General features: G+C 38.6%; 1 pseudogene; it reads left to right on the top strand.

The window, feature by feature from the left end:
• Nucleotides 1-4,889: 4,889 nt before the first annotated feature.
• Nucleotides 4,890-15,612, top strand: LOC126489613 (60S acidic ribosomal protein P0-like; annotated as a pseudogene).
• The last annotated feature ends 4,852 nt before the right edge of the window (nucleotides 15,613-20,464 follow it).

Below are 20,464 nucleotides of genomic sequence, written 5' to 3'. Positions count from 1 at the left end.
AGCATTCCATTCTGTTTTCTCCTCCCATCTTCCTCCTGTTTACTCCTCCCACCTATGTTTTAACCTATCAGGGCAAGCAGTTTCTTTATTTAATTAACCAATGAAATCAACAGATTGATATATGACACTCCCACATCAATTCTTTCTTAATTGTCAAGTAAAAGTTTTATATGCTGATCATGGACAGCACAATATTTTCTATATATATCTATTCGTCCATCTACTCCATATCATGATGATTGTAAATAATCCTGTCTTTTGTTTCCCAAATACCTGACAAGAAGCAACTTTAGGATGAAAGGGATTATTTGGAGCCATAGTTTGTCGGAATACAATCCATCATGAGAAGGAAGACAGGATGGTAGAAGTGAGAGGCAGATGATTGCATTGTATTCATAGCAAAGAAAGAGAGACGAGAATGCTGCTCCACAAATTTGCTTTTTTCTACTCAGTCATATAGCCAACCCCATGGAACTGTCACCCTTATTTAGGCTCAATCTTTGGCATCAATTATCTCAATAGAGAAACTCTAGCACAGCCATGTCTAGAAATGTGTCATCTAGCTGATAGTAGATCCTGCCAAGTTGACAGTATTCACCATCATTTTCTGTAATGAACATTAAAGATTTCTCTTCCACAATTAATTTAATTTCCTTTGGTTTATGTATAATTGTCGATTGCGTTGGGTGGGTTACTCAGTCTAGGGGTTGTAACCCTCCCTGCAATCAGTTACTCCAGGGTCATGGAGGGGTGCTACCTGGAAGGGTAAAGCTAGGAAAGAAGGAGGAGGCTAGGCAGATTTGTTGAAGCCCCGTTTATTAGGATCATGGTTGCTGCTTATATAGCCCCTGGATGAGGGCTTGGGGGGGCAGGGAAACGGGATCTTGCCACGTGGTCCAGGTCACATAGGCCAGGAGGTCAGGTGATGATTCTTTGGCCAGGAAGTCTTGAGTTGACACACCTAGTTCCCTGGATAGCTGGAATGTGAGGTGGGTTCCACTAACAGATAGTTCTCCATCAACAGCTTAATTGGGTGTGGGGCAGGTTGTCAACAGAACGATTCTTAACATAATTATGGGTGTGGGGTTCTCTGCAGACTCCCCAGAGTGATGGTTCCTGTAATGATTTTTAGGAAGGAAATGATTCCTCACATATAATGATGCTCAATTTATGGCAGCTCTATTATTTTCTTTAATCTTAGGAATCTTCATACCAGTTTTCATAGTAGCTGAAATAACTGATATTCCCACCAACAGTGTGCAAGTGTTCCCTTCTCTTCATAGCCCCACAAGTACTTGATACAATTTTTAAGTAAAAATTTATTAAAATATATTAAGCAGGATAAAAATGATAGCAAATGGGCTTGCCCTAAGAAAAGACTGTTAGACACATCTTTTAGCTATTAAGTAAAGCTTGATACATAAAGTGAGAATACCTTTGAACAAATGTTAAACCCCATGTTCTCAGAATCAGCAATGATAACATCTACTGGTTCTCAAGACTGGCCATCCTCTGGATAGATAGCCTCCTCTAAAACCACACGCCATCGCTCAATTTTCAAAATATCATGGAATGTTAAAACTCCTGCCTACAATATTTAGTTGCTAGCAATCCTTCACTACAATTTCAATCCAGGTGAACACAGCAATCCAATCAACTGTTCCAACCAGCTCGATCCCAGACAGTAGCAAGTCTTGAGGACTTGAAGTTCTTCTGATAATATCTTTAATTCTTTTCATTATACTCATTCTACTTGAGGTGAAGTGCTGTCTTGTGGTTGTAATAAGGATTTCCTTGGTGACTAGAGATGTTGAGAATTTTCTCATATATCTTTTGATCATTTGAATATCTATTTTTAAGAAATATATATTTATGTCCATTGTTCACTTTTCTTTTTTTGTTTCTTTGATTTTTCAAGACAGAGTTTCTCTGTTGCTTTCAAGCCAGTCCTGGAACTAGTTCCTGTAGACCAGGCTGGCTTCAAACTCACAGAGATCCACCTGCCTCTGCCTCCCAAGTGCTGGGATTAAAGGTATGCACCGCCACTGCCCAGAACATTGTTAACTTTTCATTGGGTTGGTTTCATTCATATTGGGTTGGATTCTGTATATATGTGTAACGAATCTTTCTCTGTCCTACCAGCAGCCGCCTCCCAAATAATGACACAGAGACTTAATATTAATTATGAAATCTCGGCCTTTAGCTTAGGTTTGTTTTCAACTACCTCTTATAACTTAAATTAACCCATATTTTTATTAATCTATGTTCTACCACATAGCTTTTACCTATGCTGCATTCGGTGTGTCCAATTCATCCCACATCTCCATGGCATCTCTCTTGTACCTAGAGTCATCTACCTTTTCTCTCTCTGCCCAGAAGTCCTGCCTATACCTCCTACCTAGTTATTGGCCATTCAGCTGTTTAATAAACCAGTCACAACAATATATTTTCACACAGTGTACAAATATTCCACAACATATATGTTGGATAATAACCTTACACCAGATGTACAGCTTTCTAACATTTTCTCCTGTTCTGTAGGCTGTCAGTCCATTAATTTTTGCAGGTAAATGGCTTTTATGATTTATACAGTCATATATTTTCACTTTTCTGTATGCCTATATATGTGTGTGGTATACAAATCTGTGTATATGTTTGTGGGTACATGTGCATTTGTGTGTACAACTGTATGGAGGCCAGAGACCAATGTCAGGTGTCTTTTCTAACAGTTCATTTTATTTTTGTGAGATGAACTCTCTTGCTGAATCTGGGGATTGGCAGTTGACTAGACTGGTTAACCAACAAGCCCAAGGGACTGTCTTGAGGCTATTACAATAGCACTCATATTACAGATGTGTGTGCTGCCACATTCAGTTTTTACATAATTCTAGAGATTAAACCTGGGTCATCACAGTAATGTTGCAAGCATTTTATCAGCTGGGTCATCTTCCTAAAACACACACACACATATATATATAATGATAAATATATATGATATGTAGATCATATCTATATGATATATATATCATTACATACAAGTGTTGCTCTTTTCTTAAAAGGTGTATACTACTTTGGGGATGTCACAGAAATGACTTAAAAATGACATTCATACCCCCTCCCCTGGGCTCCACACTAGGGACCACAGCCTCTGGCAACTGTACCACACTGTCAGAACAGTCTTAGGGACCCCAGGGAAGATAGTGCCTACACCCACTAAACCCCTTTAAACCTGTCCAACAACCCCAGAGTGCAGACCCACCCCCGGGGCCCAATATCACAGTCAGCTACTTTGGAAGAAGTCTTTGACTTTACCAGTGACCAGACAGAGTCAAGAAACTCCAGGAAAGACAATGCCCTTTAAGGAGCTAACAATCCTTAAAGCCCACCAGTACCTGAATCTGCACCCCGTACCCTGAGCTCCACACTAGAGACCACAGCCCCCTGCAGCTGTACCAGAGACCAAAGAACTCCTAGATCCCCAGGAAAGACACTGATCACTGCCCGCTAAACCCCTGTAAACCTGTCCAATAACCCCAGACTGCATATACCACCCCACTCCCAACTCTGAAACTAGATATCAATAAGCCAAATAATCCAGTTTAAAACTGGGGTAGAAGCCGGGCGGTGGTGGCGCATGCCTTTAATCCCAGCACTCGGGAGGCAGAGACAGGCGGATCTCTGTGAGTTCGAGACCAGCCTGGTCTACAAGAGCTAGTTCCAGGACAGTCTCCAAAACCATAGAGAAACCCTGTCTCGAAAAACCAAAAATAAATAAATAAATAAATAAATAAATAAATAAATAAAATAAAAAAATAAAACTGGGGTAGAGATCTAAACAACAGAATTCTCAGCAGAAGAATCTCAAATGACTGAGAAACACTTAAGGAGATATTGAACATTCTTAGCCATCAGGGGAATGTAAATCAAAAGAACTCTGAGAGTCCATCTTACACCTGTCAGAATTACTAAGATCAAAAACACATGCTGGAGAGGATGTGGAGTAAGGGGAACACTCCTCCATTGCTGGTGGGAGTGCAAACTTGTACAGCAACTTTGAAAGTCAGTGTGGTGGTTCCTCAGAAAACTGGAACTCAACCTACCACAAGACCCTTGGGCATATACCCAAAGGATGCTCGATCATACCACAAGGACACTTGCTCAACCTATGTTCATAGCAGATTTATTTATAATAACCAGAACCTGGGAACAACCTAGACACTCCTCAACTGAAAAAAAAATGGATAAAGAAAATAAGGTATGTTTACACAATGGAATATTACTCAGCTGTTAAAAACAAGGATACCAGAAAATTTGAAGGCAAGCAGGTGGAACTAGAAAAAAATCAACCTTAGTGAGGTAATCAGACCTAACATTGTAATCACTCACTTAGAAGTAGATATTAGTATCCACTACATAAAATAAAGGATAATATGCTATAATCTACAGCCCCAAAGAGGCTGGGTATCTAGGAGAGTTCATGGGGGGGGGGGGCAACCAAATCCCTTAGGAAGGGGAAATAGAAGAGATTTCATGAGTGGAATAAGGGCAGATGGGGATGGGAACATGAGTAATCAGGTTGGGGGCAGGGCACAGATGGAGAGAGTGCTGAGAGGAACTACTGGGGGGGCATTTTGGGGTCAGGTGAAAGCCTGGCACAGGGTAATCTCCCAGGAGTCTATGCGGAGAACCTCAGTTTAGACTCTTAGCAACAATGGGTAAGTAGCCAGAACTAGCCCTCTCCAGTGATCAGATTAGTGCCTAGCCCAATTGTCATCAAAAGAGGTGTAATTTAACAATTGATGGAGACAGATAAAGGGACCTACATCCAAACATTTGGTGGAGTTCTGGAATCCTGCTGAGGAGTAGAAGAAAGGAGTATAGGAGTCAACATGAGGAATAGCCTCCTGTTCTTGGGAGTAACCCCTCACCTTACACTCTTGCAAGTAAGTGTAAAAACTCATTGTTTCACCAAGTTGAACTTCAGTGGAATCATTGGCATTGAAATGTGGTGGATTCTAATTCCCTAACTGGAGATAGTAGATAATGTGTTCACATCTCCCCCAGCAAGTTGTCCACAATAAAAGAACCAAAACAATTGCTTTACAAAACTAAACACAAATTGTCAAATGCAGGTTATGTTTCATGGGTAATAGAAAAACAAAGCAAAGAAAAATTCAAATGAAAACATAAGTTGTAAATAGAGCGAAGAAGAAACAGGAAGAGAGCAAGCTAAGGCAAAATTAAAGTTAGGCCCTATGAACATCTGAGAAAAGATGAGTAAAAAAAAAATGGTTGGTGGTAGTCCTAATAATAAAATTGGACAGATTTGTTGGTACAAAGGGAAAAAAATGGATCATGGAGTTTCCTAACTGATTTGGGATCTAGGAGAAAAGAAAAGCGGGCTCCTATGTTAAGCTACCAATCAAAGCAGAAAGAGACAGCGTACGGAGGAGCTGACATGACAGCGCCAGAAGTGAGCAGCAGGCTCCAGTTGTTGAAGCAGAGAAATATTCTCTGCCCTGCTGCCTTTACTGCTGAGTTCAACAAGACGGGGGGGACAGCAGCTTCAGCTGAGCTTTGAAACCTGCTAGTGTCTGGGACACCTGGGAGGAGGCAGAAATGGTCATCAGGGTGACACATGGAATCTAGCTGCAGAAGGCGCTGAGGCTGGCAGAATGCATATGCCTCAAGGTGCTAGAAACAGCAAGACAGGGAATGGCAGCATTTGACTGAACAGAACTAGGATTTCTCAGAATTTTTTTTAAATGTCAAAGGCTGTGAAATGTGTCTGGATCAAGAAAAAAGCTCTGGTGTGTGATTTTCTTCCCAAACTCTTGAAGAGAAATGAAATGCCAGATGTATTGTGGAAATTGAACAAGATACCATATAGCAATGGGTGGGGAAGGGAATAAATTGAAGAGATAGTGGAGCAAGGAAAGGCTATACTTTTATGTGGCCTGTCACGCCTCTCTCATGGAAACTGATGATATCATCTTTGAGAGAAGTAGAGTATATAAAGATGAAAAGGGGGATGGGTTAAATATAGCTGGATACATAATGTTCAGATAAAACCACTCTGTCAATATGCAGAGAAAGCCAGAAAAAATGAAAATAAGACAAAGTTAAGTCATAAATCTACAAGTCAAAGGGAAATAAGCTAGGAGCAAAATCCTGTAAGTAGTATGAATTCTTGGCTTTTTTTTCTATAGGGAAAAAATAAAACACAGAAAGAATTGGAAGGAAGAAAACAAATCTCAGCAGAAAAGGAGTTTGAAAGTTATAAAAATAAAAGAGTCATATATCCTAATGAGAGCCACCGAGGTAGCTGTCTAGAATAGGAAGCTCACATTTAAGTTGCTTACACGAAGTTAAGGTAGTTACAGGAAGAAAAACCGCTTACTCATCAGACAGCTATCGACTTGCATCTCAGGCATGCAATGTAGTAGCTAGGTGGCATAGTAGAAATTATCTCCTCTTCTGATATCTGGTTTCTTCATGTATAAAATGAAAATAACAATGATATCTCCAACAGAGAACTATAGGAAGATGGTAATAAATAATAATGCACAGAAAAGAGGCTGAGCAGATGGCTCAGTGGGTAAGACACTTGACTGTTCTTCCAGGGGACCTGAGTTCAGTTCCTAGAATCCACATGGTCTGTAACTCCAGTCAAAGGAGATCTGATGCCCAATTCTGGTTTCCACAAGCACCAGGCATACACATGCCATGCATACATACATGCATGAAAATGCACATACGTATGAAAAATAACAGACGAATTCCTTGAATATAAGAAATACTCAATAAATGCAGAGATATCAATGTAAATGCTAACTAAAATTATATCAGCAATAACATCATAATGGTGATAGTATGAGAGATTATTATATTATCTAGTTGTTTTATTTCATTTTTTAAATTTATAGCTTTTTTGAAGTATATCTGTCATATAACAACTACACATATAAATATATGACTTATGGGCTCAGGAGATGGCCCAGTGGGTAAAGCACTTACATGCAAATGTAAGAACCTAAGATGAAGTCCGCTAAATCCATGTCAGCATAGTAGTAGTGCCTATATTCCAAGTGTTCCTATGATGAGATGGGAGATAGAAACATGGGAATCCCTGGAAGTTCATGGACTTCCTAATTTTATGTACATAGTGGTGAACAATAAACGAGAAACCCTGGTCTTAGTCAGGGTACAAAGAGGCTAAAAGACCTGGGGTTGTCCTCATACCTTCACAGTACACCATGGCAAATGTGTGTGTATGGGTATATATATAGGTATGTATATATGGATATGTGTATGCATGTGAATATATATAGAGTACACACACAAAAATGTGTGACACTCTTAAATGTAACACGTAAACTGTCAATAAATTGTACAGTTTGAAAATGTTTGATGGCCATCACCTTCCAAAATTCTTTGTGTCAGGAAACCACTGACCTGCTTGTAGATTATATTTCTCCAACTTTCGTTTCGTGGCTGTACTTTTAAAATACTATTTTATGGCTAGGTAGTCATGCATGCCTATAATCCCAGAAGTCAGGTGGAGAGAAGAGGGTCAGGAGTTCAAGGTCTTCTTCAAAGTGAATTGAAGGCCAGTTTGGGTTATGTGAAACCTTGTCCCAAAAATCAAAACACAGAAAACTCAGTAAAATAACATCATTTGAATAGTTCCTTTGTCCTCCCCATCTGTTCTCCCCTGACCATATTCCATGGCAAAAGTCAGAAAATAAACGCTGGCACAATGCTATAAATGGTGACACAAATTTTTCTCAAATTCAGAAGTTTGGATGGTTATTTCTTCGCATTCATTTTGCTGTAGTTGTTCTAAAATGACTTCATTCTTATATGAAATTATTTATAATGGATCTTGTTATATTTTTGCACATGTATATACTGTGATTTGATCAGATGCAGCTACTGTCACCCTCTCTTGTCCTCCTCCCATTCTCACTAATCTCCTTCCCCTTCCTCTTCCCAACTAGTTCTCCTTCTACTTGCATAACTATGGGGTGTGAGCGTGCATGTGTGTGCATTCAAGTGACTGCGCATATGTGTGTGTGTGTGTGTGTGTACCAATGAGTTTCATTATGGTTATTAACATGAGGTGAGCATTTGTTTCTAGTAGTATAAGCAGCTTATCAGTGGCTGGACCATTTGATAACTGTCTTCCACTGCCCCATCAACCATTAACTGTCTACAAACCCTCAGGGAGAGGGAAAGCTTTATCTAACTCTATGATAGAGTGTTGGCAGGTCTAATCTCGTGTAGATCTTGTGAAGGTAATATAGCTACCATGAGATCAAGCAGCTACAACATCTCTGGCAGCATGACACACTGCTGTCTTTCTTTGTTTCTTACATTTTTTTCTGTCTCTTTTTCCAGATATTTCCTAAGCCATAGATATGGTGTTGTAGATGTCATATTTATAGCTAAACAGTCTCCTGTCATTTATTCTCAGAATTTTGGCCAGTTATGAGTCTCTGCAGTCCGTACTGACCACTGAAAAGAGAGATTTCTTTGACTACAGTTTATAATAGCACTAATCTGAGGATATAAACATGGTTAGAAGGCAATTGGGTGGGCACAACAAGGCTATTTAGCAAGACAACAATAATAGCTTCCCCACTACGGCCTATGACCTCCCCAGTCATCAGTTTCTGAACAGCTTTACTTTAGCAGCCAGTTAGTTACGCCCATAACAGAATTACTACCATTGTGCCAGTGAGCTGTCAGGTTTGTTGCATCTTGCCTGGTAAGTCAGTTTTGATGTACAAAGGTCTATATCTGAGTAAGATTGTTAATGACAGTTCTCTCCCAGAAGCCTGCAGAGCACCTCTGGCCAGCACATGGGAACTTTCCAATCAATCCCAGCTTGATTTCTCTATGTCCTCAGACCAAGATGTGCGGCATCTTCAACAAAAGCAAAAGCTCACCAGGTTTTGCTTGTACTTTTTTGCATGTAGATCTATAAAAATTTGACCTTGTATAAATTTTAGTAACTCTTGTCACCATAGTAAAGTTACATAACCACTGGTTGGGTATTTTTGCAACAATATACCATGTTTACTTTTCAAAGGAAAAAATCTGAATACCAGTACTATGCTATGCTTTTCATTTCAAAAAATATTTCTGTGGGCAGATGGTTCATATGAAGAAAATACATGCATACAATATATAAATAAATATATATCTATGAATGAAAATTTTATATATATATATATATATATATGTGTGTGTTCTAGGTGTTAGGAACCATAGGTAGGAATGCCTAATACAAGTCCTTCAATTATGAGCCTGTCTTTATAGTCTTTCAAGTTATATTCTTCATCTAGAAATCCCACAGCAACAAGAAAGGCAAACTTAATCTGCCAGGCAAATGTGGCAAAGGAATGAAATATCAAAGGGATTTTGGCATAGAAGATGCTGTCGATTATAGCTACTCATTGGGTTGTTGGATATCTTAGTGTAAATTGCAGAATCTCATGCAACACTCAGAACAACAGAATCTGAATCTGTAATCATCGTGGTGATTCACACACATGTTAAAGCTTAAGATGTTTCATTCCTGAGATATGTTACAGAGAAAGATAGTGCAATCCTGTAATCCTAGCTACATGAGAGACTGCGGCAGGGAGACCACAGATCAAGACTTGTCAAGGGTACAGAACGGGATCAAGGGCAACTGCTGATGGAACTTAGTGATGTCTCAAAATAAAAATGAATGAAATAATAAATAAGAGCCAGAAATGTACTTCAGTGCTTGAGCTCTTATCTAGCATGTGTGAGGCCTTAGTTTCACTCCCTATTTTTATAGGCAGTAAGAACATATATGTTTTAAGCACATATATTTCTTTATCATATTAGAAAAATAAACAAAGCCAATTATAGCAGGAGATTAGGTATCAGCTGACAAAAGAATGTTTTCAGGTTACAGAAAGTAAAGGAAAAAGTAGTACCTAGCTTGGCAGAGTGAAGAAGCTCATAACTTAAAATGTGCACTGAGAATTTTCCTGAAAACATCCTCAATAAGCTTAGAACTTGAAGGCATTATTGTTGGCAGAGGGTAGGGGGCAAAATCAAATGAGAAATGAACTGGAAATGCATGTATGAATATTCAAAGTTTACTCTCACATATACAGATGCAACTTGTAATCACAGAAAGCCATTAGCCAAGACCTACTTAATAAGCCAGAAGCTGCATCTTACTCATTGGCTCAAAACACTGGAATTTTTTCAAAATGAGGGAAAGTAAGTGAGATGACAAATGAGTATGAATGAGAAAGCCAAACATTAGTTGGTGAATCTCTGAATACTAATGTACAATGCTTCCTCTACATTCTAAGCAAAAAGCCTTGCAACCAGATTATTGCCATTCAGAAAAAAAATGGAATTAAAGCCGGGAAGTGGTAGGGCACACCTTTTATTTCCAGCACTCAGGAGGCAGAAGCAAGTGGATCTCTGTGAATTCAGGCCAGCCTGTTCTACAGAACGAGTTCCAGGACAGCCAATGTTACACAAAGAAACCCTGTCTAAAAACAAACAAACAAAAAAGAAAGAAAGAAAGAAAGAAAGAAAGAAAGAAAGAAAGAAAGAAAGAAAGAAAGAAAGAAAGAAACTGAAAATGAGTTTCCTGGTAAATATAGCTTGAAAAGATCTCCACATAACAACCATTTGGGGTCCACAGTGGACCACTTAAACATTCTATAATGAATACCTCTGGATTGCACACTGTGCTTATATACAGAAAGCATAAATTCAGGATTCTGCCCATGAAATGGGACACTATAATCACTATATCATTGAAGAAAGTTCTTGAATATGAGAAAAATTAAAGTGAAAGAAACTATGAAAATCAATTAATAAGGAAAATATTATGAGGTATAAAATAGTATCAGACCCATAAAACAAATACAAAAAGAATATAAAGTAAAAAACAATACATTTCATTGAATTTGAAATGTAAGAGAAATAATTATCACAAACTTATGCTAACCAAAACAAAATCTCAGTGGAATTCCAATTCAAAAGAATGTTGTAATTTAAAGTAAAACATTATCCAAATTATAATAAAAGTAATGAAAATGTTAAAAACAGAAAATATTAACTATGTACTATAATACATGAGGTATATCTAAATCATTGCTAGTTTTAAAATAGAAAAATAGGATCAATAAACACTATAAAATAGTTTCTTGGACATTTAGGTCATGACTCTATTTATTAAACAAGAGCACAGAATGTCTAGCATAATGAGTACAGCAATAAAACCTCAAATCATTACAGAATAAAACAAGAGATTCTAAAAGCTTTCCTAAAGAAAGAAAAAGGAGTATTACATTGAAAGAAATCAGAATCAAAATGATATGAAAAAGTATTCATTTAGTAAAGCCTTTAAGGCTTTCATTTTGAAAATTTTCAGCATATATAATAAGAGAAATACAAGGGAAAAGAGCACTCATATACTTAGAGGAGTACTCATTCTGTTAGATATTCTAATTACTATCATCACACTGCATTTGGTCATCTTAAATAAGTATGTAGGTGAGTTGGTGGATAGATAAAAATACTGATGACAAAAGAGACTCCCAGAGTGGCCCCTCTATAGCAGGCTAAGGCAATAATGAAGCTAAACAGTTGTTTACATACAGGGCAATAGTCTCTCTTTCCAGGCATCTTCCCTAGAGTGGAATCATCTTTTCTCCTTTTTTTATTTGTTAATTAATTTCATCATTTATTTTACATCTCAATTGCAATTCCCTTGTCCTTCTCTCCTCCCATTCCCTCTCCTGCCTCCCCTCTTTCCCCCATTCACTCCTCCTCCATCTTCATTCAGAAAGGGGCAGGCCTCCCATGGGAGTCAACAAAACATGGCATATCAAGTTGAGGCAGGACCAAGCTCCTTTCCCTTCATCAAGGCTGGGCAAAGAATCCCACCATAGGAAATAGGTTTCAATGAGTCAGCTAATGTACCAGGGACAGATCCTGGTCCCACTTCTAGGATCCCCACAAACAGACCAAGCTACACAACTGTCTCACACATGAAGAGGGCCTTGGTCAATCCCATGCAGGCTCCCTATCCAGAGTCCAGAGTCTATCCTATCCAGTCTATTCTATCCAGGTCCAGAGTCCATGAGCTCCCACAAGCTCAGAAAAACCTGTCTCCATGCCTTTTGCTCTCATGTCTTTGACCCTCTCACTCATACAATCCCTCCTCACTTTCTTTGGGAGGACTCCTGGAGTTCAGCCCAGTGCTAGGTTGTGAATCCCTGCATCTGCTTCCATCAGTTACTGGATGAAGACTCTCTGATGGCAATTAGGATAGCCATCAATCTGATTACTGGAGAAGGCCATTTTAGGTATCCTCTCCACTAGTGTTAGGAATCTTAGCTTGATTCATCCTTGTGATTTTCTGGGAGGTTCCCTAGAACCGTGTTTCTCCCTAATCCCGAAATGCACCCCCATCAAGGCATCTCTTTCATTACTCTTTCCCTCCATCCCACACCCAACCTATACAACCAGATCTCTCATGCTCCCATCTCCCCTCACCAGTTTTCCCAGAAGATCTCTTTACTTCTTCCCAGAGAAATCCTTGGGTCCCTCTTTGGACCAACCCTGCTTGTCACCTAGCCTCTCTGCGGCTGTGGATTGTAGCCTCGTTATCCTTTACTTGACATAGAATATCCACTTATGAGTGCGTAAATTTCATATTTGTCTTTCTGAGTCTAGGCTACTTCACTCAGGATGATTTCTTTCTAGTTCCATACATTTGCCTGCAAATTTCATGATATCATTGATTTACAGCTGAGAAATACTCCATTGTGTAAACATAACACATTTTCTTTAACCATTCTTTAGTGGAACAGGATCTAGGTTGTTTCCAGGTTCTAGTTATTACAGATAAATCTGCTATGAACATGGTTGAGCAAGTGTCCTTGTGGTATGATTGAGCATCCTTTGAATATATGCCCAAAAGTGGTAGTACTGAGTCTTGAGGTTGATTGATTACCAATTTTCTGAGAAACTGCCATACTGGCTTCAAAAATGACTGCACAATTTTGCATTCCCACCAGTAAGAAGTGTCCCCTTTACTCCACATCCACTCCAACATAGGCTGTCATTAGTGCTTTTGATCTTAGCCATTCTGACAGGTGTAAGATGGTATGTCAGAGTCATTTCAATTTGAATTACTCAGATTATTAAGGACGTTGAACATTTCTATAAGTGTCTTTTGGCTATCTTAGATTCTCCTATTGAGAATTCTTTCTTTATAACTGTACCCCATTTTTTAATTGGATTTATTTGGTATTTTGATGTCTAGTTTCTTGAGTTCTTTGTATATTTTGGTGATCAGTCCCCTGTCAGATGTGAGGTTGGTGAAGACCTTTTCCCATTATGTAGAGTGCCATTTTGTCTTATTGACAGTGTCTTTTGCCTTGCAAAAGCTTTTCAGTTTCAGGGGTTCCCATTTACTAATTGTTGATCTCAGTGTCTGTGCTACTGGTGTAATATTTAAAAAGTAGTCTCCTGTGCCAGTGTGTTAAAAGATACTTTCCTCTGTCTCTTCTATTGGGTTTAACGTAACTGGATTTATGTTGATTCACTTGGACTTGAGTTTTGCGCCTGTCTATTTTTATGCCAATACCATATGATTTTTATTGCTATACCTCTATAGTAGAGTTTGCGGTCAGGGATGGTGATACCTCTGGAAGTTCCTTTATCGTGAATGATTGTTTTAGTTATCCTGAGGGTTTTTTAATATGAAATTGATATTGTTCTTTAGAGGTCTAGAAGAATTGTGTTGGAATTTTGATGGGTATTACACTGAAATTGTAGATTGCTTTTGGTAAGATGGTCATTTTTACTATGTTAATCCTGCCAATCCATGATCATGGGAGATCTTTCCAATTTCTTATATTATCTCCAATTTCTTTCTTAAACGAACCACAATCCCAAAGAACTTAGGCAACAATGAGGAGTCTAAGAAAGACTTACATAGATCTAATCTACATGGGAAGTAGAAAAAGACAAGATCTCCTGAGTAAATTGGGACCTTGGGGACCTTTGAGGGAGGGTTGAAGTGGGGAGGGGAGAGGTAGGGAGGGGAACAGAAAAAATGTAGCACTCAATTAAAAAAGATTTAAAATTCTTTTTGTATAGGTCTTTCACTTCTTTGATTAGTGTTGCCACAAGATATTTTATGTTATTTGTGGTTATTGTGATGGGTAATGTTTCTCTGATTTCTTTCTCAGTCCTTTTATTGTTTGTATATATGTTTTTGAATTAATCTTGTATATGGCCACTTGACTAAAGGTTTTTATCAGCTATAGGAGTTCCCTGATAGAATTTTTGGGGCCACTTACGTATGCTATTGTATCATCTGCAAATAGTGAGAATTTGATTTCTTCCTTTTCAATTTGTATCCCCTTGATCTCCTTTGTTGTCTTACTGCTCTCACCTTTAAACCCTGGGTGGCAATATCTGACACACTGCCAAAATGCCCTCAAAAGACAGGATGCTATTAAAAGTGCAAATACTGCATTAAAAGCCTCCAACTTTTGGATGATCATCCAAAATGCTTCATTGTGGGAGCAGACAATGTGGGCTCCAAGCAGATCTGCATGTCCTTCCAAGGGGAGGTTGTGGTGCTGACGGGCAAGAACAGCATCATACTTAAAGCCATCAGCAAACACCTAGAAAACAACTCAGCTCTAGAGAAACTTTTACCTCATATTCAAGGAGAATGCAGGCTTTATATTCACCAAAGAAGACTTCACTCTGATCAGAGGCATACTGGCCAATAAGGAATTGACTGGCACCTATGTTGGTGCCATCACTCCATGTGAAGTCACTTTATCAGCCCAGGAAAAAAAAAACCTGGGGCCCTAGAAGATTTCATTCTTTTTGTTTTGTTTTTTGAGACAGAGTTTCTCAGTGCAGCTTTGGAGCCTGTCCTGGCACTAGCTCTTGTAGACCAGGCTGGCCTCGAACTCACAGATATCCACCTACCTCTAGCCTCCTGAGTGCTGGGATTAAAGGTGTGCACCACTACCACCAAGCTGAAGATTCTGTTCTTAAAGGCCTTAGGCATCACCACTGAAAACTCCAGGGATACCACTGAAATTCTGAGTGATGTGCAGCTGGAGACAATGTGGGACCTAGCAAAGCCACAGTACAAAACAGGCTTAGCATCTCTCCCTTCTGCTTTAGGCTGACCATCCAGCAGGTGTTTGACAATGGAAGCATCTATAGCTCTGAAGTACATGGCATCACAAAGCAATCTCTGCAGTCTGACTTCCTGGAGTGTCCTCAATGTTGCCAGTGTTTGTCTGCAGATTGGTTACCCAACTGCTGACTTAGAGTCACATTCTACCATTAATACAAGCAGGTCCTGACTTTGTGGAGAATGAGTCTGCCTTCCCACTTGCTGAAAAAGTCAAGGCCTTCTTGACTGATGCACCTGTGTTCATGGCTACTGCTGCTGTAGCTGCCGTCACTGCTACTGTTCCTGATGCTACTGCAGCACTGGCCAAGTCTGAAGCCAAGGAAAATTTGGAATTGTCAGTTGAGGGAATAGAATTTGGTTCCTTTGACTAATTTCCTCAAAGCAACCAACTCTGCCAGATTAAACTGAAACATGGGAATACTTGTCAGGAGAGAGAGAGAGAGAGAGAGAGAGAGAGAGAGAGAGAGAGAGAGAGAGAGAGAGAGAGGACTAAGTAAGAATGGAAAGCCTGCTCTCTAGAACCAAAGAGCAGAGAAAACCTCAACATGAAACAACGTTTTGGACAATCACTACTCCTCTTAAGCCAAAAACCCCATAAAAATGTTATTGTTCTCTGTTACCCGTGCCAATAAAAGCCAAGTAGGAAGCATAGATTTTTACTTTTCTGACACTATAAAGAAGAATCCTCAAATACCCATTTGGAGTGTGAGAAAAGGCCATGCATGAAGTTTGGACTTCATCCTTGCCAAGGGGACAATGAAGTCCTCCCATTAGAAATCATCAGAAGAAGAAACTAAGGTTCCCCATAGCAGTAATAAGATGCCTCTCTTTCCTTCCCACTGGGGTGGTGAAAGAGAAGCAATAAAGCATCCCTGTCCTTTCCACCCACAGAGTTATCAATAGAGGCCAAGGATGGAGCTAAAAATCCTCCCGTGGTACAGAGTAATGAAGATCTTCCCACTTAGGTATCAGCAAAGGATAAGGAAAGATAGATTTTTTTAGCTCAACCTGATATCCTACTTTAATTGACAGCATACTGTTTAGAAGGTCAGATAAAACAAAATATTTAAATAAAATGCAAAGTTTCACAACGTATTTGACAATGTGTCTAAATTCTATTTATACCAGGGACCAGGAATATATCCAATTGAATGATCAATTGGATCATTCAATAAATGACAACGATGAGATGGCACAGAGCTTAGAAACTCTGGAAGGTTGTTGACAATTGTGTTAACTTCCCATCACTGTGATAAAATGCCTGAAACAATTTAAAAAGAGAAAAGTTTCATTTTGACTTCCAGGTTTAAAGTTTCAGTTCGTGGTCTACTGACTTTTTTCTGTTAGTCCCCTAGAGAGACAGAATATGACAGCGATGGGAACGGTGGCAGAGAAGGACGTTCTTATGGCAGATAGGAAATAGAGGGAGATGTTCAGCATACACTTCTCAAAGACATCAGCCAAAGCAAAGTTCACCAAAGTATGAAGCTATCAGCAACCCATCACTGAATTAATTAATGAAGACATTAGATCTCTTGTAATCTAGTAATTTACCAAAAGCCTCACTTCATTGCTGCAGTATGGACCATAGCATCAATACATGAGCCTTTGAAGACATTTTCTTTGAATTTTGTTTCTTCATTTCTTTTTTAACAATTTCCTTTCTTTTTTAAAAGAAAACAAACTATCTTTTATCCTTTTACATACTAATCACAGTTCCCACTCCATCCCCTCTTCCTATTCCTTCCACCTACTCCCCTCACCACTCCCTATTTATGGCGAAGCCTCCAAGGCCCTCCCTATTATATCTAGGCTGAGCAAGGTATCCATACAAAGAGAATGGGTTCCCAAAAAAACAGTACAAACAGTAGGGATAAATCCTGGTGCTATTGCCAGTGGCCCACAGTCTGCCCACAGTCTGCCCCAGTCATATAACTGTCACCTACATTCAGAGGGACTAGTTTGGTCCAATGCTGTTTCCTTCCCTGTCTGACTGGAATTGGTGAGCTCCCATTAATTAGCTCAGGTAAACTCTATCAGTGGGTGTCTCCATCATGGTCTTGACCTCTTTGCTCATATTCTCACTCCTCCCACTCTTCAGTTGGACTTTGGCAGCTCAGCCTAGTGCTCTGCTGTAAGTCTCTGCCTCTGTTTCCATCAGTTGCCTAAATTATAACAATAGTCATCATAATCAGATTCCACAGACACTCGAGAAGACTTTTGGGGAAAATGGACTTGGGAAAGCAATAGAAAGTATCAGGAAAGAAATATAACATATAAAGAAAATGAGATGGAAATTTAAAAACAAAAACTAAAATTATTAAAATAAAGGACTAAATCAACAGGCTCAACAACAAACTAAATTAGATAAAAGAAAGGATTCATGAACTATAACACAGAACAATAGAAACTGACTAATGTAAACAATATAAAAATTCACTGACAAATAATAAACAGCCCCATAGGCTTGGAGAGCTTTAACAAAAAATCTAGCTGTTTGAATTGAATTATTGGAAAGAGAAGAGAAAGAGAGGATAGAGCTTAAAATGTCATAAAAATACTAATGATTTTAAAATATCTTTTTTTTCCTTTTTTTAATTTTTTTAAATTTATTTATTTATTAAAGATTTNCTCTGTAAGGTTCCAGTTCAGATGAACTTCTAAGTATGTAGGTTGGAGCTGTCTATGACTGGAAAGCCAGCTGGAAAAACTGTAAGGATGGAGGTTGGAGAGGGCTGGGTTGAGACAGGATTCTGAGAGTGACATCACTGGACTCAGGAAGTCACAGTGTCTGTGGTTGCCCACATGATATTAGGCCAGTCAACATTCAGCATGGATAGGGTGGAGGCCCATGAGTCCCTACTCCTAGATGAGGGTCAATTGAGAGTTGATGGTTGTTGGTAAAGAGAGAGCCAGTTTTTCTCTCGGGGTGTGATCTCTGATAGGTTGACTATGCTCCAGTGGATGATCCCCACAGCCATGCATACATGGGAAGCACTAACTGAAGAACCGTCTATCATCTTTTAAAAAAGGAAGAAGATATGGAGTTGAAATTGCTACATGGGATTTCAGTCCGGTGCTCCAATGTGGGTCTCTGTCTCTGTCTCCTTTCATCGCCTGATGAAGGTTAATATTCAGGAGGATGCCTATATGATTTTCTTTGGATTTAAAATATCTTAAATGCCCTAAAGACAAATTTACAGATTGAAGAAACTGAGTAGTCTCCAAAAAGAGCAAGCTCTAATCCTCACCAACACATCGTAGTAAAACTTCTGAAACAAAAGTCAAAGAAGGTGTTGAAAGAATTGAAGGACCTTCCTTATAGAGACAATTTGAGAAACCGCAGGTTTCTTATTAGAAACCACAAATGCCCAAGCAAAGTAACACATGTAAAAGTGCTAAAATGTGAACATTACTAACTGAGGATCCCACGTGGAAACAAAGGTCTTTCAGGAATTGAGTTTGTTGAGACAGTTTTGGATTTAAAAAAAAAAAAATTACAAGAGAATTTGTCACTGTTTGACTTACATAACAATGGCTTATGGGATATAAAATAAATAAATAATGAAGGAAAAGGAAAAGAACAGCTTATGGAGCCAAGTACTGTGGCACAGACCTTCAATCTCTGTACTCAATAGACAGAAGCAAGCAAATCTGTGAGAGTTCAAGACCAGCCTGGTATATACTCAGAATTCCAAGCCAGTCACGTCTACATAATAAGACCTACTGTGGAATAATTCCTTTGTACACTAGGAAGATTTTTCACTGTAATTGGTTTAACAAACAAGGTAATTGTCCAATAGCTGAACAGAATAAGGTTAGACAGAAAATCCAAACTGAGAATGCCGGGAAGGCAAACAAGAGAGTCAGAGAGTCACATGCTAGACACAGAAGAAGCAAGAAAGTATATATATGAGGTTATCGAGCCATGGGGCAGCATATAGATTAGTAGAAATGGGTTAATTTAAGTTATAAGATCTGGTTGAGACAAGCCTAAGCTATCAGCTGAGCATTTATTAATATTAAGTCTCTTGTGGTTATGTGGGAGCAACTGCCAGAACACAGAAAAACTCTGCCTACAGAGACACTTACTCAATAAATCGCCCAAACAAAACCAAATAAACAAAAGATAAGAATGTTTAAAAGAAGTTCTCTAGAAAGACAATCAAAAAGTAAAAAAATATATAACAAACAAAAACATTGAAATATGTACTAATACTCTCTTATGTTTTCTAAATTATGTTTTATGATTTAAGAACAAATTGTAACTCTATTTGATACGGCTCTAAGTATATGCAGATAAAATATTTATAACAGTTGTATTTATTTATAATAAACATAAAAACAGGAATGTAAGATCCCTATGGTTCGAACTGGTAAAACAGTGGTAGCAATAGGCTAATAAGTTATGTATGCATGATTTGACAATAAAAGCATGTATTAAAATGCTATATAAAGAAAGATACTAAAACATATTTAAATCAAAACTGAATTCTAAAAGGCATTCAAGTGAATGCCTAAAAGTTATAAAATAAATAAAACAAAAATGGGAAAATTAAACTCTAAGATATCAATAATTGCACCAAATATAAATGATCTAAATATATGAACAAAACATTAAAATTAGAAGAAAGGGATTTAAGAATATGACCTTATGATCCAATTCTAAGAAATTCACTTCAAATATAATGTTAAACATGTGCTGAAAATATACTTAGGGACATGTGTGTATGTACAAATATAGCATATATCCATATATATTTTACAGCAATAGCTATAAAATAGGAATCATAGTATCAGATAAGGTGAACTTTTTACAAATAGAATTTCCAGAGACAAAGAGGATCACCACATAAATTAATTATCATGAAGAAATAGCTATCTAAATAGACATGCAACAACAGAGCTGAGAAAGTGAAGATAAACAAAGACTTGTTGATATAGAAATCATAACTGAATAGTTCAAAATCCAGGCCTTAGCAATTCATAGAACTAGATAGAAAATCTGTTATAGCTTTGTTTACGAGATACGGCAAGCAGCAAGGAGATCTGGTCCAGGCACCAGGAGAGACATCACTGGGGTGAGTGAGTTTCTGACCGCGGCAGCAGCCCGGGACAGGGAACTCAGACACCCCTCCTACACTTCCTGGTCATCCTCAGGGGCTACTCTGCCCGATACCTCCTCTCTCTTCCTATCCCACCCAGCTTGCATCCACAACCCTC

The sequence above is a fragment of the Alexandromys fortis genome, unplaced genomic scaffold (genome assembly GCF_014885135.2).
Source record: "Alexandromys fortis isolate MF-2015 unplaced genomic scaffold, M_Fortis_MF-2015_v1.1 scaffold_224, whole genome shotgun sequence".
Classification (NCBI taxonomy): Eukaryota; Metazoa; Chordata; class Mammalia; order Rodentia; family Cricetidae; genus Alexandromys; species Alexandromys fortis.
Note: the sequence above shows the minus strand (reverse complement) of the source record. Positions and strands in the feature narration are given on the sequence as shown.